Here is a 26,231-nt window from a genome sequence, read left to right as displayed (position 1 = left end):
GCAAATAACTGCCAACTTCCCCACATACATTATCAGAGGTGGAGGACGAATGATTTCAGACACAATATCTTTTATTAAATTGTCACGGAGAACATACGCCCCGCCCGAGGATGGAGCTCGCGACCCCGCGATCCTTAGACCAACGCTCTCCCTACTGAGCTAAGAGGGTGGGCAAAAATGAATGGAGAAAATGAAGAAAAATATTTCAAAACAGTAAATATGGAAGTCCATGCAATAAAATATGATACGTACTTTTTTAATTTTATTCATAATACAATAAAAAGAAATTCTGTTGGGGTTCGAACCCACAGGTTGCGTGCACGCCATGTATCAGGGGCAGTCGTACTTACCAATACGCTGTGTAGTCTTTGATGGCAACTCGGTTAATTTCTTACATTACATACAAAAAAAAAAACGTTCGAAAAATTTACAAGATTATTTGATAAGTTCAGAGTTCAATAAGCAAAGTGATAAACTTTATTTCTCACAGAGATGTAATGGTAGCCGATGTTCTAATTGTACCAATATCGAAACAGGTTCAGAATTTACCAGTTAAATGACTGATCAAGCATACAGTTTACATCATAACGTAAACTGTAAAAGTAAATGTGTAATTTATTTGATTACTTGCAAAAAATGTGACAAACAGTATGTGGGACAAACTAAGCAACCTGTATCAAAACGCATGAATAGTCACCGATTTGATATTAATAGTTTTACTGACCCTACTTTTTCCTCAATGGTTGCATCACATTTCAATTTACGAGATCATTGCTGAAAGGACTTTTCTTTTATGCCTATTGATGTTGTAAGAAATGACATTGATCGTCTCTGCAAAGAAACAGTGTGGATACATAAACTGAAAACGCTCTATCCAGATGGTTTAAATTCTAAAGTTTTATTTGATATTAATTGACCAATTAACTAATTTTATTGATCTACATATATAGATATGTAATGCCGAGTATATTGTTGTTTTTTTCCTATTTCTGCTTTTTATATACATAAGTATAGGAAATTATGTATAAACACTATCCGACAGTTTACTCGGTATGTTTGTCAAATCCGTTTAAAGAAACGTTATTTTGAATTCATTTAACATTGTAAATAATGTAGATCTAAACTTTGTATACATTTTACTGCCTTTTTACGAAACGTTGTTTAACGACGTCACGTCCGTTGTTTTTATTGTTATTCTTCCCTGATGAAGGCTTAACGCCGAAACGTTGGAAGTTAATAATTATCTATGAACAAACGCTACACGTGTTGTTGCTGATTTTTCTTGTTTATAAATTACATTACATACCTATTTCTTACGTATATCATCAGCCGAGATTATCCGAAAACCAGATCCACCTTAGTTAATGAACTCGCCCAAAGGTCATTTTTGAAAGTCAAAGTATATCTATACTATAGAAATGTATATTATTCCAATAACCACCGACCGTTGTGACGCACTACTATAGAAACGCTTCATATTCCAACAACCGCCGACCATTGTGACCCACTACTATAGATACATGCATTATTCCAATAATCACCGTTCGATGTGACGCGCTACTATGGAAACGCTTCATATTCCATGTACCCTGTTCATAGGTGATTTTGGCCTTTCAGGTATTAACTGTATAAATTCATCAATATGTATTAGTAGATGTTTTACTCAATGTGAATGAAAGAGAAAACAAAACTGTAAACACCCCCTATCAACAACTGTACTCCCCCTCTTCCTGTTGCGACCGATCAAATCAATAAGCTATCCGCTTAAAGTTGGAAAAACTATTTTAAAGCGATTAATGTGCCTTGATATTGTGTATATTTATATTTCAATGGAAGCTGAACATTATTTATTTCTTTATATACTGTGTTAGTCTGATTACAGGTAAAGTTATAGCAAAAAACTCGATTGATCACTGATTTTATCCAGAAATAGCACATTGTCGGCGTCAAGAGTACATATGTTCTTGCTTGAAGAATAATCTACATTATAAATCCCACTGTTTCGCGGAAAAAAAAACAATACTAGTTTGGTAAAATAAAATCAAATCATTGCTAAAACCTCCAATTTGTTTATAACAGTCAATGAAAGAGAATTCGGTGTGATATCCTGACTGTATGCATGTTTGCTTGCAGTACTGTACAAATGTTTGCGACTTTTGTAGAAAAGACTGTATGCCTGTTAGCAACTGACTTATTTTTTAGATATCGGCTGTTCCCTTGCTCCTGTAGTATTTCTTCATAAGTATAACCCACAAACGAAGTTTGAAGGAGCGGGGTATATAAGAGTCACCATGTTTGTCTGTTAGTATGAGTGTCCTCATAAATTTGGTCCTGCAATTACTTGAATACTATTAAACCTACCTCTCTGAAACTTCACATACACATAGGCAATATGTAGTTAATGTCCGTCCTCTTCTTTTTCTTTTCTCTTTAAAGTATATGTCACACTTAAGAGGTCAAAGGTAAAAAAATGTTCCGGATTTTTTGTGTCCGCGCCAAAACTTCTTTATGCATTAAGAGAGAAAGGTGCAACACTATAGTCCCCCGTCTCACCTCAAAGGCTTTTTGAAGTCGTCAGGAAACATTTCTTCGCGTGACTTCCATAAGGAATCGACAGGGTAATTTCTTTCATGACATACTAGCGACCCTGTGTATATTTTCGGTTTCTAATTCAGTATTTTATGAGAGTATTATGTCTGTAAAACCAACACGGAATACTGTGCTTGCATGTAAACGATTCTGAAGCATTCAATTGCATTATAAAATTACATAGAATAGCGAGTCACAAACACCCCCTCCTCCTCCCCCTCCCCCTCCCATACAATGGCTTAGTGCATGCATAACCCGAGGGGTTCGACATTAAATGACTTTATATACACGAAGACTGATCGATAGAGACACTTTGGTATGTATTTCTATTTCATTTACGCCCTTAAACGGCATATATCACATACAACTTAAGTCGCAAAATGGAATAAAGTGTCAGTCGCAAATAAGATTTCAGATCATAAGTCGGCATACAGTGAATTTCTTTTACCTTCTAGATAAAAGGTAATTTCTTTCAAAAAACGCAACAGTGATGCAACATCTTATTTACATATAATTATGGAGTATCCATGCCTATATCAGAAAACAACATGGATTATTGGATTGCAAATCAAATTTGACATGTTATTAAATAGATTCGTGACTTGGTCAAGTGAATTTCCATGCAATAAGTGTGAACAGTCAACATTTTGTGAGCATTTTGTAAACATTACTTGTCTGTTTCATCTGTTATATTCCCACATTCACACATTTATGTTCAATTTATCGTAAAACTTAAATAAGCACGACGTGTAAATCAAAATTATTAATTTGAAGACGATTTTCTTATCTTCGGTCTGCCAGTTGTTTGTTTTGATCAGTCGGAAGAGGGGGAGTACAGTCGTTTATAGGGAATGGTAAATGTATATATACATAGCAGTTTTGTTATAAAAACATGTTTATGCTGAAAGTGCACGCTTAGATCTCCACGCACTTACCACGACCATTTAATTCACACTCGAAAGCGCGATACATATATAAACATGTAATATCTTAATTTGAGCGATGAAAGTTATTAAAATGAGATATAAAACTTATTTCATAATCGACCTATAATCAATTAGTATATACTCTAAGTTTCCAATTCTTGTTTTAACTATTTCAGGTGATTGCACATTTGTGTTGTCTGATGTAATTTTCTATTCGTTTGTGTTTACTTTTGCTTAGGATAATAGAGAGTTTTCATTTTTTAACAGATGTCACCCTTAGACAGATTCTAAACTTTTCTTTTCGTAAGATTTGGATTTTTTCTTTCGTTATTAGTAATTAGTATTAAATGTGCCCCCCATCCCACCCCACCCCGGTTCAAAGGCTATAGATATTTTAACGTGGGAGGTTCGATCAGTAAATTATTTAACATACTTGAGTTATTTAACAGGTGTCTTAGTTTTTCCTACAGATGGATCTTTGACTCTAACTAGAAACCATATTAATATATATTCATTACAGTTATCGTTTTTCTTTGAACACTACATCTGATAGTTTACATCTACACTCTACACTGGACAGCGAGCTATCCCAACGCCCGATGGACAAATACCCCAGCTGGAAACTGGGTACGTTGATTTTTTCATATTTATTTCTATTGATACGAAGCCAATTCTTGCAAATCAACTTGGAAGTTTTGTTAAAAAAAATGGGTACGACGTACATTTACAACTTCTGGTCTTTTAACTATAATATTATTTAATTATAATTGTTATGTTTTGAGAAATTCGGTAACAATTTGCAAGGATTGACTTCGTGTCAATAGAAATGAATCACCTACTCATTTACATCGGGATTATTTTTTTCCAGCGAGGTTATTTCTCCATCGGGTGCCGGGAAAGGAAGTTATCCAGCGTAAGAATAAAACTTATGCGTTTTTTGTTAACATGGTACTGTGACATGAACAAGAAAAGAAGACAACAGTTTTGTTACAGGTTTATTGTAAGCATACAATTTATTTCAGTGCGTAGTAATTTCTAATTAAAAATAAGAATAGCAAACTGAAAATGATAAAAGGGTGCTCAATTTGGAAATGTTTTGTATTTTTGCATATATTTGTTGTCTAAACATGTTACATTCACGCCCATCAGAAATTCGTCACATTTTCGAGACGAAACCTCTGACTAATTCCGTCGTTTACTCATTATTGCACACAGGAGTGGTCTCAACCAATTTATGTATTTCTATGTCCGGCCCGGAAATTCAGGCAACATCTAAAATACTTACTGACAAAGAATAAATACGATATAAAGTAAATACGATCAATAAATTAAAAAAAATACTCCTTTTATCGTTTCTTTTATACATAGATATGTTCTTTGTAATTCGGCGTAGGTACTGAACGGACGCGAAAACGCATTCCATGTACAATATTGAATGGTTCTTAAAGAGTTGTCATGAAACGCCGCAGACTGGTTGAAACCCTTAGCCTGTAATGTATACAAACTGAAAACATCGATGAAATATATCAGAGGTTCAATCAGGGCTCATGGTATATTTCTGGTGTGCGAGAATGACAATATTTAACATATCTGTCCTCAATATTCTATATAATACCATTTCAAAGCTCCATAATTCCATATATGGGCCTGAAGCTAGGAAATGTGTAAAAATTTAAAAACCATTTTAGATTGTAATTTTCGCTAAATGAAGTTTCAGAAATATTTCTTTTGAATTCCAAGTATAAAAGTATAATTCTTTAGCATTTACAAAGCTATAGACTTTTAAGTCACTACAATGTAAAACATTTATACCGTATAAATCGTCAACCGGCGGCCCCTATCTCCTTATAAAATTTATTTCTGGATATAAATTAACTAAAGAATTTTGATGGTATATATCACAACGTATTTTATCTAAATGTTTATTTTACTGGATAGTCCTAACATAAATATAGGAAGCAAAGAAACGAAGAAGAGCGCCACTAAATGAATAACTTTTAAGAAAACAATACAATAAATCAAATATACTGTATAACAAGTTTATTATTTTAGAACTAAAAATGAAATATACAGGTCGGTTCCAAAAGTTTTCTCATACCCAAATGTCGATTGAATTATGATCGCAATAAAAATCATATAAATACATTTGCAAAATAAATGCTTTATAGAAGTTCATGATCTTATTTGATGACAAATGAACAAAATGTACATGGATTAGATCAAAATTGCATCAGTTGCAAGTAAAACTAAATTTAGTTACATTTTGTCTACTGCTAGAATTTCTTTTACGTTTCTAAAATAACAATTTAAGACATTTTTCTCATTCTAAAATGATCATACATAAAGGTACAAATGCATTTTTTTCTAGAGCAAATAATTTTCTTTTCATTTACAAACATGATAAGGCTTATACTTCAACCGTCATAAAGGAATGCTTAAGTAAAACTTTGATACTGATTATTTACAATATTCTGCATTACACATGAGACCAGTTCGTTTGACCATATCTGACGTATGCCGGTGAAGTGAGTGACAAGATAATTTTCAAACCGGCTTTTCAACAAAGGAATGTTCCCGGTCGCGCCTGTCCTGTTAACTATAAGTAGTATATCTAATATCTAAGTTATTAAAAATTTTAAATGCGACTTGTTCAAAATAAGATAATTCTTTTTGTTTGTCTACCTTTCTTTTTATGAATCTCAATTTCCCAAAGTTTATCCAAATTTTTACTGCTTATGAAACTTGCGGAAATATATGATTTGCGCTTTGTCTATCTCAAGCACTTTCGAATGGTCAACGAATGCCGACTTTAAAATTGCAGTTTGGTCATATTTTCAATAAGAACATGATTTTTCGTACACAAAATATCTTAAAATACTAAATTAAAAAATGAAACATGTCTGAGTTGGTACTGGAACCCGGGTGCCTCGGCAATAAAACTTTCATCACATCACGGAGAAATTCGTACTTAACAACCGTTTATATGTAGCTTTACAATTAAGGCAGTTTACCTTCGGTACCCAATGACAAACACATTTTTTTTTAATTAAACAATTAGAAAAAACCTATCCTCATGTGTTTGCATATAATGTAATCTGCCAGTAACAAAGTTTCAAATATTTCTTCAGAAATATAGCAATAATTTTCTGATATCTGAACATGTTCTCTCTTTTTTTCTTATCGTACGATCTGGAGGTCAGTCCCCTTAAACATATATACCCCACGTGTGTCTTACGCGGTTTGCCTTAACTTCAATGTATTCCAATCTCTTAATTACTTAGAATAGAGTTAGAATGTTTTGATGAAATAGATCTGAGGTAATTTGGACATTTGTAACATCTTTCCTGACTAGCTAAAAATGAATAGGAAAAGGCCATTCTGAACCTATATCACTCACCTGAATACTTGTAAAAGCTAGTTACTTAAGGTAGTGATGGTACCTAAAAAATTCATATTCATCTTTACAGACTTCTTTCAGAGTGAAATGATAGCTAAGTGCACCAATTTACTAAATATATTGATGGTTTTCCTCTTCTCCATGTAAAAATAGAAATATTTGATATTTAAAAAATGACTTTCTCAAAATATCTGAAGCGAAATGGACAACTCTTGTATTGATCGTTTTTCAATGATTTCAGGATTTCCCCAATTAAAGTCTTTATCAAAAGTTTCCACAGCTAAATAAATTCAATAGAGTATAGTGTAAGTTTAGTCTACTTTCAAAACTTTGAAAGAGCCTATACTGAACTTCCTTTTGTCTTTTAATAAAGTCAAATTCCAAGACTAACCAAGAGTCTAAAACGCTTGTAAAAATTCTGAGTGAAAGAGAATGACATGCACTTTATCATAAGCTTACCAAAACCATACCAAAAATGTACCTGAAAAAAAGTTATTGTAGATTTTATAATGTAAACAAACCCCTACACCATATTACCATCAATATTTTCTACTCATGAATGCACGCTATTCAGGTGATAATTGTTGATATAATTGTAAATGCGAGGCCCCAACAAAAAACTTTTTTCAAGATGTGTAAACAGTTTAAGTTGTAAACTAATGTTGATATCTGAAATACTCCGATTACTTTGTTTACAAAAATAAATAAAACACCTTATAGTTTGTTTAAGGTAGTTGACTTGTAACGAAAATCATCAAATAAAGTAATTTTCATTATGCTTTTTCAGCATTTTTTCATTTTTCAAGGAAAGCAATGCTCGTGATAGTTCCATCCAGAGAATGCTGAATTGCTTAAAATATATTACATAGAGTAATTACCTATCAGCTACCTCAAAATGTTGTAATTACAGCCACTACCTTAAAACATTGTAATTATATTTGATGACAGTAAATTTTTGTGTTACATTATTTGAAGCAAAGTACTCCTGAACAGTAAGAGAATTTCTCCAAAATGACTAAAGCATACAAAACACTTTCAAAATGATTAATTGAAGTGATAAATATACGCAACCTAGCTACTTTGTTACACAAACGTTATACCAATTTACATGTAACTCTTTTGTTAATTCTCATTGTTTGATATATAAATGTTACATTTTAATATATAAATTTTATGTAAACCAATGTATCACCATTGAGAAAACAAGAAACCTTGGCTTGAAGATCAAAACTTATTAACGTTTCTTAAAGACACTGATTCTAGTATGCCAGGTATGTGGCCTATGGGAATGATAAGGTCTGCGTATTGGTGGTAATGGCCAATACACAAGACTGGACCATTGATAGACTTGCTTCTGTTTATCATAATAAGCTGCTGTATAGCTACTGTGCAGTACATAAATTACAGGTGATATTTCTCACCTTCATAGCAAATCAGTTCTCACCTTTATAACGAGTTTAGAAAGCTTGATTGAATTAGGGCTAAATAAACAAAGTGATAAGACACAACAGTGTTTTTTTTTCATATTTTTAATAATCAAGTTTTTTAACAATTACTTTTCATCATTGCTGTATTTTTGTTTGTTTTTTTTTTAAATCAAAAATATAAAAAATGCATTCAGGCACATAGCTTTTAGAAATAATAAATTATGTGTATTTTGAACAATGATATCTCTTTATTGCTGGATTTTATTATACAGCTTTGCTATAAGTGTTATTATTTAATCGGCCTGGACATTACTCAACATCAATTAAAATAATTTTGTGTACATTCTAAACAAAAACAAAAACAGCATTTCAATCAATAAAATGCAAAACACAGGAAATAACCAATTTATCTGTAGGCAATAAAATTTATGATTCTGTGACAATAATTAGGCTACATGTCAAGTCTACAGGGGTTTTATGGACCCTTATCAGAGACTGGACCAGACAGGATCTTGTATATTGGGAATTAAAAAGTCTGGTATTTTTTTTTTTTTTTGGGGGGGGGGGGGGGGGGGGGGGGGGGTCACTTATATAGGAGATTTTCTTTGTCTTTAATGTCGTAAAATTTCTTCAAAAGAATTTATGCATATTGTATATTGAATACAAAAGGATTTAAACAAATGTAGGGCATATTTTTCTGCCTGATCAGTTGTTGGAAATTGGACATATCTGATTTTTCTTTCACTTTTGACCAGTGTTTTATGTTGGCTTCAGTTCAATGGTCAATTCAGAGTTGCTCCCCTTAGATTTGTTTTGGAAGGTACCATCTCTACTTAAGGTTTTTGATATATGAACTATTTAATGAAAATTTTTCCGAAATCAAGGAATTTAACTCTGATGCTATTGTTAGCAATCTTACGCATTACCTAACCTGTCTGTGATATTGCAACGATATAGATTCTGTGTAGCTCCAAGAACATTGCGCAAAACATCAGTGGTCTTAAATATGAAATATGGCAAATTTGACTAATTCAATGGCATAATTCTGGAGTTATTTGCTAAATCATGCCTATTTCCATCATATGGGTATGTTTTGGGAATGCTTAAGAAATATACTAAAAATGCGAAATCTAACACTTTTGATTACTTTGGGAGTTGTGATTCTAACGTTATTAACGAACTACTAAGAAAATGACCTCATATACAAATACAGTTTTAAGTTTCATGGATATTGCTCAAGATATGAGGTCTATAATGTGTTAAAATTTGTAGACGGACGGATGAAAGACTGATTAATGTACGATCGTGTATGGACAACAGACGAAAGGTGAGATAAAAACGCCTGCTAGTTTATTAAACCTCCAAAAGTTAAAAAAGTATTGTGACGTTTCAGTTTCTTTGTATTTTAGCTAAATGACATTGATAGGAGCATGTCTTCTGACTTTTATCAAATATTTTGAAATTTCGTTTGTAAGTACAATCGTCTTTTTACAGTATTTATCTGTATAAAACACACTGTAATCTGTAAAATATTATGAAAAAGTGTGATGTGAAATATTATAAATTAGGTTGAATTTTGTTAAATACTGATACAACATTGACTTAAAGATATGTGTTTATGAAACGTGATTCTTTATAGACGTCATCGTCAGTTTAAAATAGTATTATGATTCTGATATCGAAGGATATCCCTTAAAATTGACTACCATTGCTATAATTCCGAATTGATTTGTATGGTCTTTGGTTCTCTTCGGTTTGATCAAGGGATATTTAAACGTAAACTGGTAAATGGTGCTTTTTTTTATAAAAGACAAACATCTTATATCTCGGTAATATAATGTAGAATATATTTAAACGTCAAATACCACCACCAGCTGCTTATATAATTATGGTATACATAAGGTTAAACCAAGTTGAAAAAATATTCATCGGACTAGACTCCAGTAATGTGAAGAAACAGAAAAGTGACATTAATTTAAACGTATTTCTTCTTCCAATATAATGTAGATAAATGTTATAAATCCGTATTTCAATGGGGTTAAGTGGATGGATTTTGGATGGAGATTATAGAATAATGCTGTAAATTGTAAAAGGGAAAATAACAGTTACTATATAAAAATACAAAATTCTATTGTTATCAAAGTCCATTTTAAAACAACTGGGACTAGAATTATGATCGACTGTATTTTGAAAAAAAAAAAAAAAAAAAAAAAAAAAAAAAAACGAGCGGCAAATCCGATGAACGACTTTTTAATATAGTGAGGTCTAACATAAAAAGGTCAATTAAGGTAGTTCTGCATATTTGGTTAACCGAATAATATCTCATGGCCGTTATATGGGTAAGAAAACTGTTGGCAAGAACCTATTATAATATATCGTGTATTAAATTTCTTTCTAACAGTCAGCGCCACTGTTTTTCTCAACGTTATTTCTGACAATGGATAGGCTCTGATATAAAACGACATAACATGAAATAAGCAAAAATATAAAGACTTTAATTAATATAATGGTAAATTGCGATAAATTTAGCACATGGACCTAAAACTATCAAAATTCATTAGGTGAACTTCCTTTGGATAAAGATATGGTTTAATAAAATTCTACAGTTTACATCAATATTTGTTTCAAACGTGCAAATCTACCTTAATTGAAGGTTATCTGTAATCTATGCTATGTGGAACATTTAAAACATTTAGTCTAAACTTATATATTAACTATATTATTAACATAATTACTATTTCCCTTTTTATTTTTATGTCATTATTATAACATGCTTTTGCGAATTTAGCAACATGTTAAAACTGTTTTACATGTATAAGTGTATGTAACGAAATGTTAGTAAGGCTTTTTAGTATTTACAACTCATATCTACCGGTCATGACAAGGTAATTGCGGTGTCTCATTTCTTTATTAATGACCATAAGATAATCATATTTATATCTTAATATTGTATTGTGCTTAAATCGGGAGTTCATATCGGGACATCTCGAAGCGAGAATGCAAACAATGCTTACTATAAAGTTTGCCTTTCTTTACGTGAGGTCATACAGATGAAGTAATTGCACAACAATCGCATTTAAGTCTGACTGGAAATACTGCTTTTTATTAGATATATAAAAAGTTGTTTTATGCGCACGTCAAGAAGTGTTTGTTTACCGCAATTCAAAATTGTCAGTAGTTATTTTCTCCTTTGAGGTTTGATATTTTTAAAAGCTCTCCTGTGAATCACATTGGCCTTAAAAATTGAACATGGCACAATACAGATTAAAAGGCTAGATTGCACGCGCTGGATTCAATGCGTCAAATCGTCATACGAGATACGAGCGCTTTACTGGGCGTATTATAAATAGATAAATAGTTACACTTTCGAAAGATAAAAGGTAAGGGTAGAATTCTCGGAAGCATAAAATACCACAAATACAGCCACAGAGCCATGCATTTGCAAAGTAGGCCCACAACAAAAAGAACCTGTAACGGAAAAATATTATAGATGGGTTGCTTCAAAAATCCAACAGGCACATTTTAATTTCATGCAAAATATAGAAAAAGGGAGAGGAAGGGGTAGGGGGTAGAAAAGGATGGGATTGAAGGGGAAAGTGGAACAATGATGAATTTTTGGGGTTTAATCAAATTTTAAAATGTACAAAAGTTATGATCTTAGCATGCAGAGCTACCTTAAAACTCTCTTGAAATCACTATTCTTTTTATTACTGTTTATATTATGCTCTGTAAACAGACCTGTTTATTAAATCGGCATATTTTTGTTCCGGATATACATGTGATGGACTGTACATATTGTCCGTCCCTAGGTAAAGGAAACGTCTAAAGAGATCCATATCCATAATTATCATCAACAACATTCCAGGCAGAGGTTTTAACGTTCCGATGCTGCATTTCATGGATACAAAGTTAACACATTGACATTTATAGGTGAATTAAATAGGAATGATAAAAAGACATTATGACAGAAAAAGCACTTTAGCTAAGCCTGATGAATTAGGACATGTCTTTGGGAATTCCAACAATGTTATTTGCATTTTAAGTTTCCTTTTTGGAAAAATTAGGTTAATGTTAATTGTTTGTTTATAAACAGCAAATGCTACTCTTATTTTGCTACTGAAATAACCTCATCTCTGGGCAGGGTATTGTTCTAGCTTTCCATTCGACCACCTTTGACTTTAAATGTTTGTATTTGAAAGACCGGTAATATAATATATTAGTGTAAAATGCTGTATGAACTGCTTTTAAGAATGATCGCAACACTTCACCCAAACTTGAAATAATTTCCAGATACAGTAAATACAGTAAATTCATTTAAAAGAAAGAGAAGTGAACTAACTTTCCCCACCCCCCCCCCCCCCCCCACCCCCACCCGCGAAAGAAAATGTGTTTTATTACTTCGATGTATTATAGAATTAAACATCTAATAAAAATGAACCTTTATTCCTTTCCTTCACACAACATGTTATTTTCCCTTTCAAAACAGGAGAATATATAAACCTATATATGTAATATGAATTATCATTTTAATGTACAAAAATGAGTCATGCTTGTCTTTCTTATTACATATCCTTTCCCTCAGCTCCAGATCCTTGAACTCGGTTTAACATCGTGTAAAGCATTCTACAGTACTATTGGATGCCAATATTGAGTATTATCTTGATACAAAATCCAAAGTATGATATATAAGTCGCATTATAACTCAATAAACATTCAAGGTAACACTTGTAAAAAATATTTGTACTGAATTATTCCACGTATTTGTTACTCTGTATGAAATTGACTACACAATGAGGCTTGGAAACTCTAGCTATATGATACGTCAGTCTAAAGATATTATCATATTAGTTTTTATTGTTATTTACATTGGCTGTATTGTAAAACAATCAAAGTATCCTGAGGCAAATTCATTCCAGGCATTTCACTGGCATAAATATCGTTCGAATTTGGTGAATAAATAAGTGAAATAATGCTCATTTCACACGTGTTAGGAATATACATCATAAAAACAACTATCAATAGACCTGTACGCCATTTCCAAGAGCTATTGGAATTTCAACATGTAACATTGTAATTCTTCAAAATGTGCCACACACAACTCTTTGAGCTACAGAAGAAACACGAAATGTGTATGTGCAACTATATACATGTACACAACGGCTTAGCACATGTACACAGTACATAGTAAATGATATTAAATTTTTGAGCTACCCGGAAGTGAAATCTTTTTAAGTGACCTTGCATTTTAAATCTGTTGACAATGCAGGGATAAGGCTTTCTAAGTTCTTCCAATTATAATCCACCTTTTAGATATTTTCATCAAGCGTTTTTCCTACTTGGTTTGTTTTCACACGATACAAGTAACGGACTTAAATTGTTTGGGACGTAAATCTCTTAAATGCAGTTGGCAGTTTCTCAAGTTACTACAACTCTTATTTGAACGTGTTATTGTATATTAAACAGGACCGGTCAAAGATGATGCAAACTTTATGACGCGTATCCGTATCATCAACTTTAAACAAAATCAGGGTTATTTACTACACGTTTTAAAGTAATAAAAAGCATACCACTTTCAGGGACTCAATTTGCCCTGTTCTCATATTGTGCTGTATATTTTCTTTTGAATCGTGACGAACTGAAGTTTATTCTTTTGAATACAATTTAGAATGTCAAAACATTTAGTTCAAATAATGCCTACGAACAATCATTATAAGTCGAATTTATGACCTTCGAATTTATGACTTCCTCCAGTAATCGTCGACCAGTCAATGCTTCAAAAGCTCGATAAAGAAGACGATATATGTAAATGGTATGTTCGGGAAATGATCAAAGGGTCATAAATCTTGTAAAAGTAATGAAGCCTTTAACTCACCACTCTGTATAATTATATGTTTAGGTGACACAAAATAACTTGTAGAATTTTTTTAATAAATTTAGACCAATATATCTCATCCCTTAAACTTTGATTGGATGTAGAAGTGAGATTAAATTTCTTGTTAACAAATTACAATTGTTACAATTATTATAATCTAAATGGTATCAGGCTGCAGGGCATTCTTGAGAACAAACCATTATTGAAATAGAAACACTTCACTGTCAAAATATTTTTACATATCTTTGAAGTGTATTATTTACGACATTTTCAGCTAAGTGTGATATGTAATGACATTTAGGAAAGTATTATGTGTACACGTTTTAGAGTTATCTTTTGGAAATATGTTGCAATACTAACTCTTTGTAGATTGTGCCTACTTTTATTGATTTCAGATATGAATGGCAATTTATTGATTTCTCCTATTTTGGTATGAAATACATGTCTGTGTTTAATGCCTTTACGCTTACCATATATGTCATAAAAATATGGAAACTAGTTTAACCGCGAGTCATATATCACTTTAACAGGAGTTTTTATCATTAAAATTCACATTTTGTGATTGATCTAGTATTTATGAAAATATAATTAAATCTTTAAAAACGATCTCTTGGAAGCATAAAATGCAACCAAAAAGAATATTAGCAGACTTGATTGAGTCTGTCCATGAGAGGTAATGAAACCTGCAACATCTCTCACGCCCCCAAGCACCGGCTTAAGCGGAACTCTATTACACATCTATTAATTGGGCCACATGATCCTAAAGGACCAGAAAATACATCTATAACAACACTAAATCCTTGTACAGGGACACTTTTTACAGTCGCCACACGGCAAAATTTATAAAAGGACGCAATCGGCAATTGAGAGACATAGAGAGAGAGAGAGAGAGAGAGAGAGAGAGAGAGAGAGAGAGAGAGAGAGAGAGAGAGAGAGAGAGAGAGAGGCCTGTCCGGCTAACTTAGCCTGGCTCTTTGTTAATAAGCAGTTTGGCGGTTCTTAATCTTGCCCGATGTGTAACAAGGATACACACAAAGCTGAGGTTCCTAGGCAGAACCAGTACTGACCTCTTATTAAGTTGGAGAACAAACTTATAAGCGCCCTCTGGTTCTGTTACAATGCAACGTTTAATACATCCATACGGTACCTCGGTTTAAAGTTGCATAACTGAAGCACAAGTTATATATGGGCAGAAACCTGTATTTTAAATTTTTTGGCAATGTTGAAAGGGGCCTCTGTGAAGTTTTGTATAAATGAGGACAGTAGTTCTGAAGAAGATTGTGTTTAGAAATTGTGGAGGGACACACGACGGACACCAAACAATCACAAAAGCTCACTTTGAGCCTTTGGTGTTTAAAAAAATGGTAACAGTAAGCAAACAATATTGAAATAAGTTCTATAATTTATTTCTGGAATTGTTGGAAGCAACATGAGCCCTTACCCTACTTCAGCTTATTATCAAATTTGTCTATCATTCAGAATATGTACAGTACTGTTTTCACCGGAAAAATTTATTTAAATTTTAGAGTCTAAAATTTAACAGTATCGGACATGTTGTTGCAGGTTAGTAATGATTTGCACTGGTGACTGGTGCTGATAATAAACCCGGACAGATGTTAAAGTCGGCCACCTTGGAAATATTTGATTGCAATCGGTTATTTACATGTACATGTATGCCCTAGATCGCTCACCTGAGTAATATGAGCTACATGTTTCAAATGTCAAACGATGAATGTTAGAATTTTTTTGGAAGATTTTCCGATGTACAATCAAGTAACCGCCGGGGTGGGGCTAATTTCACCCGAGGGTCATAATTTGAACAAAGTGTTTAGAAGTCTACTAGGCAATGTTACATATCAAATATCTAAGATCTAGGCCTTCTGGTTTATTTTTAGCAAATTTATGAGGATTTCTCTATGCACAATCAAGTAACCCCTGGGGCTGGGTCAATTTGGCCATGGGGGGCTGGCGGGTCAAGATGTGAACAAACTTTGTAGAGGTTCACTAGGCAATGCTACATGTCAAATATCTAAGCTCTAGGCCTTCTGGTTTATTTTAAGAAAATTTTGAAGATTTTTCTAAGTACAGTCAAGTAACCCCAGGGGGCGGGGGTCAATTTGACCCCGGGGTCAGGATTTTAACAGAGCTTTTAGAAATCTACTAGGCAATGTTACATATCAAATATCTAAGATCTAGGCATTCTGGTTTATTTTAAGCAAATTTATAAAGATTTCACTTGAAAATCAATTTTGACCCAAGGGGTCATGATTTGAACAATGTTGTAGAGGTCCACTAGGCAATGCTACATGCGAAATATCTAAGCTCCAGGCCTTCTGGTTTACTTTCAGAAAATTTTGAAGATTTTCCTATGTAAAATCAAGTGACCCGTATGGCGGGGTCCGGGGTCATGATTTGAACAACTTTAGTAGAAGTCCACTAGGCAATGCTACATGTCAAATATCTAAGCTCTAGGGCTTCTGGATTTTGAGAAGAAGATTTTTTAAGATTTTCCTATGTAAAATCAAATGACCCCTGGGACGGGGTCTATTTTGACCTCATGGTCATGATTTGAACAAACTTGGTAGAGGTCTACTAGGCAATGTTTCACACCTAATATCTAAGCTCTAAGGCTTCTGGTTTTTGAGAAGAAGATTTTTAAAGGTTTTCCTTTTGGTTGCCATGGCAACTAGAGTTCTGCATGGCATTCAATTCTTTGAACAATTTTGAAAGGGGGCTACCCAAGAATCATTCCTGTGAAGTTTGGTGTAATTCTGCCCAGTGGTTTTCAAGAAGAAGATTTTTTTTTAGAAATTGTTGACACACGACGGACGACGCACGACAGACGACGGACATCTAGCGGTCACAATAGCTTACCTTGTCACTTTGTGACAGGTGAGCTAAAAATTGAACACACCATGTAATAGCTTCCACGTACAACACCAACTGGTGTAAACAAAAACAAAATTGGTTAATATTCTGTATAAATAAATGACTTACATTTATTTGTACAAAAAATATTTGTCCAAAATTACTGGGGAAGAGGGTGATTTTTGCGCATGCTCACTGTCGAAAGAAGAAGGCCTGGCATTGGGTCACTTTTTATTACTTGATTAGGAATGACTGTTGCACAGCATTTTGGGGAAAGTTCCAATATAATAATATGAAGAAAATTTTGTAAATGACAAAGTGGTCGAATTTATCATCAACACTCATACAGTCCCCATTTTACTAACCCCTTTCAGGGCCTCACTTCGTGTGGGTTTGCTTACTAAATATAAATTTAAATTATGTAAAGTTTTCAGCTTAATTTTGATACCAACCATTGATCACAATTTGCAGAAATAGAAAACTTACAGTAAAAAACCTCATTTTCTGTTCGGGTTTATCATCAGTACCAGTAGAAATTGTTGCTGTAATGCAGGGTAAGAGTTAATGACTGAATAAAACAAATAATCTTTTTGTAAAAACAAAACTTAAGGAAAGGAAACTTAAATGATCAGAAATACTTTAACAAGAAAACTTAAGAAAACAGAAATATGTCCGGATGAGCAGATGAATATTTGGTTACGCACACCTGTTCCAGTGGTACGCACACAACCCGATGGTGCTGTACTTATAGAGGTTATAGATGACGAACGCGTTGTCATTTCACTCAGTGTCACACATGATTCATAGTGAGGCATTTTCAGCATTTCCTCCAATCAGCGCCACACTTACTAAATCTCTCATTATGGCTGAAAATACCGAGAATACCTTACCAAGCAATCCGATTGGTACATTATTCAGGCGGCATAAGGTCATACGAGGTCATAAAATCGTGCTTAATACGGCACGCCGAAAAACAACACACATTTACAAGTGCAACTTATGAACACATAACTATGTTATCTAATAGCGAAAATAGAAATGCATAAGTAGCAGTTTAATTATTTAACTTCAAGTTTTATGTAATGTTATGCAATTCTTGTTGTCACCATCTTATCTTATTTTTCGACGAAAACCAAAACTTTTAAAGCGGAAGGGTTGTTATGAAATGAAGATGAATGCGCAATAGCCACAAATAGTATCATATTCACAAAGTAAGATAGACAAGCAATCGATGCTCTATATATTTTCATAACAATTTTCCTCTAAACAAAACCGTATCAGCTTTAAAGTTGTAGAGATTGAATACAATCAAGTAAAGCATGACAGTTCATCATTAGAATGAGGAAAAATAGTTATTGTGAGTTTCATTTTACAGAAGTATCAGGATAATCTCACAGGGTTAGTAAAAAGTCGTGTACAATTTGATTTGATGGGGAAAACTTCGAAGCGGAGGTTAAAGGTTATATTTTTATATGCGTAATCAGATTTTTGTGCGTCTAGATCTTTGATAATCTTCCTTAAACAAATAGTAGCACCTTTTATTTGGTGAAAGACGATATGAGGAAAACTTCGAAACGGCGGTTAAAGGCTATCTTTAAAGATGCGAAAGCAGATTTTCTGCGCGTTTAGATCTTTGATAAGCTTCCTAAAGCAAATAGTGGTACCTTTTATTTGTTGAAAGACGATATTAGGAAAACTTCAAAACGGCGATTAAAACTTATCAATTTGCAAAACCTAAAACATATAGTAGTACCTTAAAGCTGTTTTAATACTTATGATGGGTTTTAACAATATATTAAGAAATTCCAACTAAGCGTTATGTGATTTACAAACACAAAACTTTAGCGAAACAGCTACTAGGAATTGACAGCTCTAAGCCAGTAACAAACGTAAACACCGATTTTTCATTACATACAACATAAATACAAAATATGTAGGGTGCATGTATATAAGAGATTCGTTCTTTTCGTATTATTGCATATTCCGTAGCAAAGTGACAGTTTTTCGAAACTTAAGGATGTCCGATAACACAACACCACATAGAGAAGCAGAACAAAAAGAAAATCCTCTTAGTATGTTTTTTTCTCCATTTCTACAGTTTCAGTTTCAGTTTGAATATATGATAATGCATAATAAGTTTTGATTGTTATCATTATTATTTACAAATGCAAATTATTCTGACTTTAGACTTGTTCTGAGCATTTCACATTTGTAATTAAGGAATTGGTGGACAATACTACCTCCATGCCTAGTGAAGGTCGCTGATTTCAAATCACTTGCCCCTCACCGATATGGGTTTGGGCGTAGGACTCTTCACGTAAGGAAGCAATCAAGCTGACTTACTAAAGGTTAGTGATTCTACCCAGGTGCCCGCCCGTAATGAAATGATGCCCGGATGGGCACCTAGGGTCTTCATCCACCATGAAAAACTTGAAGGTTACCATATGACATATGATTGTGTCGGTGTGACGTTAAACCTAACAATAACAAACAATAACAAAAAATAATAATAAACACTAATATACTACCGGATATGTTCACTTTGCAATATTGTAATATAACACCCCTCATCCGTCTACAACCATTTTTTCATGCTTACCGTAATGTACAAATTATAGAATAAATAAAATGAAACGAACCACTTCCTTTGTAGCACTCATTTAAATGGTAGCGTATCTAAACAAAGAGCGAGAAAGTAACGTCCGTAAACAGACAAATAGCCCTTTTCACATGCAAAACAGGCGGCGCTACCGCACTATTTGTTTCATAGCTTTAGTTATACTATTATAGGATTTAAAAATGTTTAGCTTGAAGATACATTTAATTGACAAAAAATGATATTTTCATGAGTCAAACACAATATGCATTTACCACATGAGCCAATGAGATCAACTGCACCATTTTCGGTTCCACTTGTGTAGCTGAAGCACGTGTACAGGGGCAGAAACGACGATTTGTTACCCTGACAGCACTTGATATTTGAAATCGCAAATATATTAAATAGACCAACCTTAAATGTTATCCCGACAAAAAAAATCGGTAGGGTAAGTTAGATTTGCACGTGTCCGTCTGTTCTAATTTGTGACGTGCATATCTCAGTATTTGACCTAGAGACATCAAATATCATAGATTTGTTGTGCGTCATGTGAGGCTGTGGAGGGACATTTTGCTCAGCCAGACTTATGACCCTTGATAAGTCAAAATATGCCTTAAGGGCCTTAAAGTTTGTGTCGCACGTATCTCAAAAGTAATTGGCCCTTATAATGTTTGATGTTACGCACCCGGAGTTTAGTTCGGCAGTAGAATTCAAATTTTTTTAATTTCACCCCATCTCTCTCCTGACTCACATCCCAACAGAAGGTAACATTAGTTTACTTCATCTTACATGTAACACATTTGTACCTTTGTAAATACTTTCTGCGTTTTCTAATTACAGAACTGATATCTCCTATGTAGGATTAAGTATCTTCTACGTAGGAAATATTAAGTACTACGTAGAAGTTAGTACATTCTTCTACGCAGAGCTTAGTATCTTCTACGTAGGACATAGTGATACTAACACCTACGTAGTACTAAATATCTCCTACGTACGTATATCATTATCGTCATCAGTGAAATAAGATAGCTACTATTACTATCACATTTTAAGTGAGACATGAACTAAATAACTAAAAACTCTTTATATATTAAACAGATTTTTTTAAATATGTAGACAACTAAAAGACTGCGAAAGTTTTTGTGGAAAGTATCCCTTTACTGTCATTGTACAGTCATATGTTACTGTTGACAATGTTAGACTTCTCGCTTATGAAGAAAACATGCAATAATATTTCATCAATATTTTTAAGACATATTCATTTGGATTTAATATAATATTTTAATCCTGCATCCTATTTGAGTTTGCACTGGCATTTGTTTAAACAGTAAAGCAATTATACCATTATACCTAAAGTTAAATTCTGAGGCAACCGTGATATTTTCATTTAAAATTGAAATTATCATATATGTTATTACTTTTTTCTCTCATTAGAGGGAGAGATGGAGAGAGAAGGGGTGGGGAGAGTGAGAGAGAGATCATCACCACACTTATCTAGACCAATTACAGCAAAGCGCCTAGCAGTACAGACACGCTCGTATAGTCCACAACAAATCATGTTTCACTTAACAGCAGTGACACATTAGTTATTCTAATTGATAGGGACCACAGAAGCTATTTATTCTCTCTCTTGATCACGAGGAAACAATTATTCTACATGGTGTATATATAAGGGGGATAATTGAATTTGATATGATTAGCTTTTCCACACGTACAATAAACCGAGATTATATACGAAGTAGCCTTTTTATAAACCAGTTATTGATATTGTAAGTACAATTTAAATGTTAGCTTTGCAACTATTTTCATTTGACAATAAAAACAAATATTTACCGAATATGCTTGTTTGTTTAACCTGTCTGAACATAGATATATGATAATAAAACAAAGGATCATCTAAATAACTCTGAAGCTAAGTAAATCGTTAAGCTTTTGAAACTTGAAGATTTACTCGATTCAACACCACATACAGAAATATTTAAACAGAATTTCAACCAGCTTTTTCTGGGTTTTTTTCTGCAACTCCAACTGTATTTATTTTATATTTTCTTTGGTAAATTCGAATTTTAAGACCTGCAAAATGTCTTTGCATGGCTGGAAGTGAAGTATATACTCTTTTCATGGTTTGTCAATCCCATGTATCAGTTATGAACCTGAAAGGTTTGTTAAAATATGACAATGTATCCAAAAAGTTAATCACAGTTCGGTAAAACTCTTTTTGATTGCAACATGCAATAAATGTGTTTATTGTTATGTTATGTTTCATACTGCATTGTCCAGATACATATCTTGTAAAGTAATATCAGCTTAAAAGTTTGTTTTTAGATTTAACATCAATTTTTCATGTAGAACAACCTACCTCACAAAATGCAAAACTAGATCTAACAAAGGTATGTTTCTTAAGTTTAAATAAATTTTGGATGTTACAGTGAGAAAAGTTCACCCGAAATTCATAGATACGAAAATAAATTCTCAGAAATTTAAAACATTTGCAAAAATCCATGAACGAGAACCAACAATTAATATGCTAAACTGTACGTTACAATGATAAATTCTATTAAGTTTCATCAGAATCGTATTGTTGCATGGTCATATATGCACTTTATTTTTGTATCGGTCTATTATGTAATTTATGTGTTGTTCTTATGTATTGCCTATGTTAATTGTCTAACACCCCGTATTTGCAATATCCCTATACATTTCAAATATATTCATTCATCTGTCTTTTCCATTTTTATTATGATTAATCGTGGTGACGGGCCTCAAACGCATTTAACTTTCTAACATTTTACAGGTAGTTAATCACTTTGTTCATTCCTTTATTAATAAGTCTTTTATTTCATGTCATATATGTATTAGTTTCGCTTGAAAATATGGAAATGCGCACTTGGGCAAATAGAATATTGAGTACACGCTCTTTTCTTATTCTTGTCTTACGACAATTTTATAAGTGTACTGTGTGTGTATTTACAAAGCTATAGACCCACCTATTTGTAGCCATCAAACCCACAGAGTACGAACCCAGACAGATAAGATAAGATAAGACAAGAGATATCAGAAAATTGAATAATGAATTTCTACTTCACACCAGTCTGCTAAAAGGAAGTCGACGGGGACTTCTCGAACGTGTTAGCAACTACACCCCTTCTTACCAAAACAAATTAAACAAAACTAGGAACTAAAACTTAGCTAGATCTGATAATTCCGCTAAAACTAGTAACCTAACATCGGAATAGTTTGCGAAGCTACATCAACTAGCTAGATACCAAATTATGGTTTTTTTTACCTAGTTTAAACAAAATTTGATGAAAGATGTAGGAAAACACAAGCTTAGCATTACAAAACATATCGACGACCCACAATAAGAAGTGTTAGTTACGCCCTTTTATGAATTATACAGTTTTGAAACTACATACCAAGGGGCATAATCCTATTTTTTTAAGTTTGTTACTTACTGCTGTGTTGACCAAATTTACTAATAATAAAAGGGCGTAAGTAAATTTTTTTTTCTAGAATTATAGTGATAGAAGGGCGTATCTGCACTTAAATGTTGTAACAGAAGGACCCACTTACACCCTGTAGAACTAGAAGCGCGTATCTGTCATAGACAGTTTTTTTTTCGTTTTGCCGAAAACTACGATTTTCCACTTACGCCCTTCTAATTCTGAGGCGACGATATACATTCCGTTAATTGGCTCAACTTGACTTGCTACTGTCAAAAGATTCAAAAGAAATCAGAGACAAATCCTCACTTAAAAATTCATAACAGTTATTAAAACAAACCGAGCCTGGATGAGTTCACTGCCTTTGCAGTCTTTAATCAGTTAATTATTAATATCGAGGTAAACATTTCTAACGTGAAATAAGTCCTAGTACGTAATTTACGTAATTACAGCTTCCATAAGCAAATATTTTTAAAATAAATGTAACACGCGTAATATAATAACGATGTTTAACAAAGAACTTCTTAAGCAAATGATACTGAAATTAATTACTGACAAATGCGTTTTGATTATTTGGATGATTCTGCCTTAAAATATATTTCCGCATTACAACATAATTTACTGTTTGATCAACATAATCTGTAACAGTATTTTCGTAATTTCGTCTTTATTTTACAGGATTAAGATATAAACTATACATTACGAAAAGTGAGCGACGATGATAGATCTTTTGAAATTTTTAAAAATATTTCTTGTGTCAATTTATGACATTAATGTAATTTCCATTATTAAAATCGGGCAAAGTGACAATTTCGAAGCATTTTTTCAGAAACTTTTATTGTTAGAAAATGGCTTAAAAATTGAAAGTGGAAAACACCCCATCTAAATTATTTTTAGCAGATTAATTCAAGTCTAATGAAGAAATTTAGAAAAAATTAAAAAGATCCTATTACCACCGTTGATGTTCTTTACATTGATGTATACTATCAATATATATATATACATTAGTAGCAAGTTGAAATTGTAAAACACAGAAAGTATCAAATCTAAGTATGTAATAAAGACAAATTTTATCACTTACCAATAGTTCTTGCTTTAGGAGTGTTTTATTCCGAACCTTTAGCGCTCGAATCACACAGTCCACAACTCCCTTGAAATACACAGTTTAAGTTTACTACTGAATTGTAAAACTCACCAACCGATACACATTTACGCGATAGTCAAACCTCTTTTCTGAAATAGTGACACTTTGCTGCAAACAGATACAACCAATGAATTTAAATATTTTACATTTCAGAGCGGTTTTAAAAGCTTGTGTTTACACGATTTTAAATGCGCAAAGTGTAATCTATTTTGTTTTCATTCGATAGTTTGTTCTAATATCTACGTTCTAGAAGACTGTGTAGGGGCCGCGGAGTGGATACGGTGGCTTACCTAGAATCACTTGCAGCTCATCGCTGTGGATTCGAAACTAAACCTGGCTTGTGGTGTACAATTTATTAACGTAGAATATCATCAAATTTGCTAACGGAATGTCGGTGGTTCTATGCAGATGTCCACCTGGGCCTTGCATTATGATACAATCAAAAGCTAGAAAGTCACCATACGACCTAACTTTCTATTGGTATGACGATAACCCCACTATGAAACAAGAATCATTCTGACGTGAAGTAAAAGCTATTGTGTTATTAAGTCTGACAGGACAGTTTAAAAAACAAAACTGTTTAAGGTAGTCCTGCACATTTAAAATAAATATTGTTATACAATGTTATCTTTTTTTATTAAACCGTGTTTTCAAAGCATCACTGTATCCGATGTAAATTCAGACAGTAAAAGAAAATGGGTCCTGTATTTCATTCTTTTGTTAGACCAATATAAAAGCATTGCCAGAAATCAACTGGAATCCTAACATTGCTTATTTCATATAATCATTTTGAATTGTTTTAGATATAAACCTATCCATTGTCAAATTAAACCTTAAGAGTTAGGTCCATGTGTCGGAGAAAAAAGTTGGAACATCACCAAATGATAGAAAGAAAGATTGTTTTTACATGAAAATTAAACAGCATTTAAAACATTTATATTATTCTACAAAACAATTGTCAATTTCTCATATATATATACTGAACTCCGGAAAGGGACTGCATGAAGGGGCCACACTTCTTGACAGTTCAACGCTTTTAAAAAAACTCATCATTTTAAAAAAGCTGTTACATGTCTTCGTTCTGATACATTTACAACAATATACCAGTGCTTAAACTTTCAAAACGATGTTAAGCATCGTTTTTGACAATTGTTTACTTTTACTTCTTTACACATGGCATTCTTTTTTAAAGGGGGACAACTCTTTATAATATTTCAAGTATTCAATTTTACGGGACTAATAGATTGTTGGTAAAGATGATGTTCGTTTATTATTGTTTTGGTGGTTTTGTTATACTGCTAAAGCTTAATAAAGCTTAATAAAGACAACATGCTGAGTGTTTCGACTACCAGGCATTATTCTAGGTTTTCCTGATGATTGGCGATACACCATCATTTCTTGTTAGCGAAACGTGTAGAACTACTTTAAGAAAAGGTATATGTCTATTTAATGACTTTGCTTTATTTACACAGCATACGTGCAAAAGTACTAGGAAGTTGCTGACCTTTATCATGCTTTAAGAACATCAATTTTAATTGATTTCGGTCATTTTCATTTCATAGAAAAGCTGAGTATTCAAAGAAATTCCTACTGGAACTGTTATATATATGGCAAGTATCACATTTGGTAATAAAATAAATGTATTGTCTGTTTGATAGTTTAAGCTTAAAGCTAAGCAAGAGATAAGGGTTCAGTCCTCATGGGAGGCTATGTTCCACATCTAACTCATGTTGTAAAGTTGTTGGTTATTTGAAGAGAACAAGATGTCAAGAAATACGTTAACAAATGCCATTAACACAATATCAAACAATTTGTAAACTTGTCTTATATGGTATTTGGTTTTGTACGGATTCTTACTTATTCATTTAAATTAAGCACATGTAACTACTGACTTGCTAACAAGAGCGGGTTAAAGGATTTCGTGTGGAAGCGTTCTTTTTTCTTAATTTTATTCTAAGACTATTGTCAA

General features: G+C 32.9%; 1 protein-coding gene across 2 annotated transcripts in view; it reads right to left on the bottom strand.

The window, feature by feature from the left end:
- Positions 1 to 24,344, bottom strand: part of LOC123554949 (transient receptor potential cation channel subfamily A member 1 homolog) — a 162,336-nt gene extending 137,992 nt beyond the window's left edge. For both annotated transcript variants that reach the window (XM_053547314.1, XM_053547315.1), the window contains exon 1: positions 24,200 to 24,344. The gene's annotated coding sequence lies outside the window, so the exon portion shown is untranslated. The remainder of the gene's footprint in view (positions 1 to 24,199) is intronic.
- Between the last annotated feature and the right edge of the window lie 1,887 nt (positions 24,345 to 26,231).

Source organism: Mercenaria mercenaria, chromosome 7 (genome assembly GCF_021730395.1).
Source record: "Mercenaria mercenaria strain notata chromosome 7, MADL_Memer_1, whole genome shotgun sequence".
Lineage (NCBI taxonomy): Eukaryota > Metazoa > Mollusca > Bivalvia > Venerida > Veneridae > Mercenaria > Mercenaria mercenaria.
The sequence above is the reverse complement of the archived record's forward strand: the minus strand, read 5'-3'. Positions and strand labels throughout refer to the sequence as shown.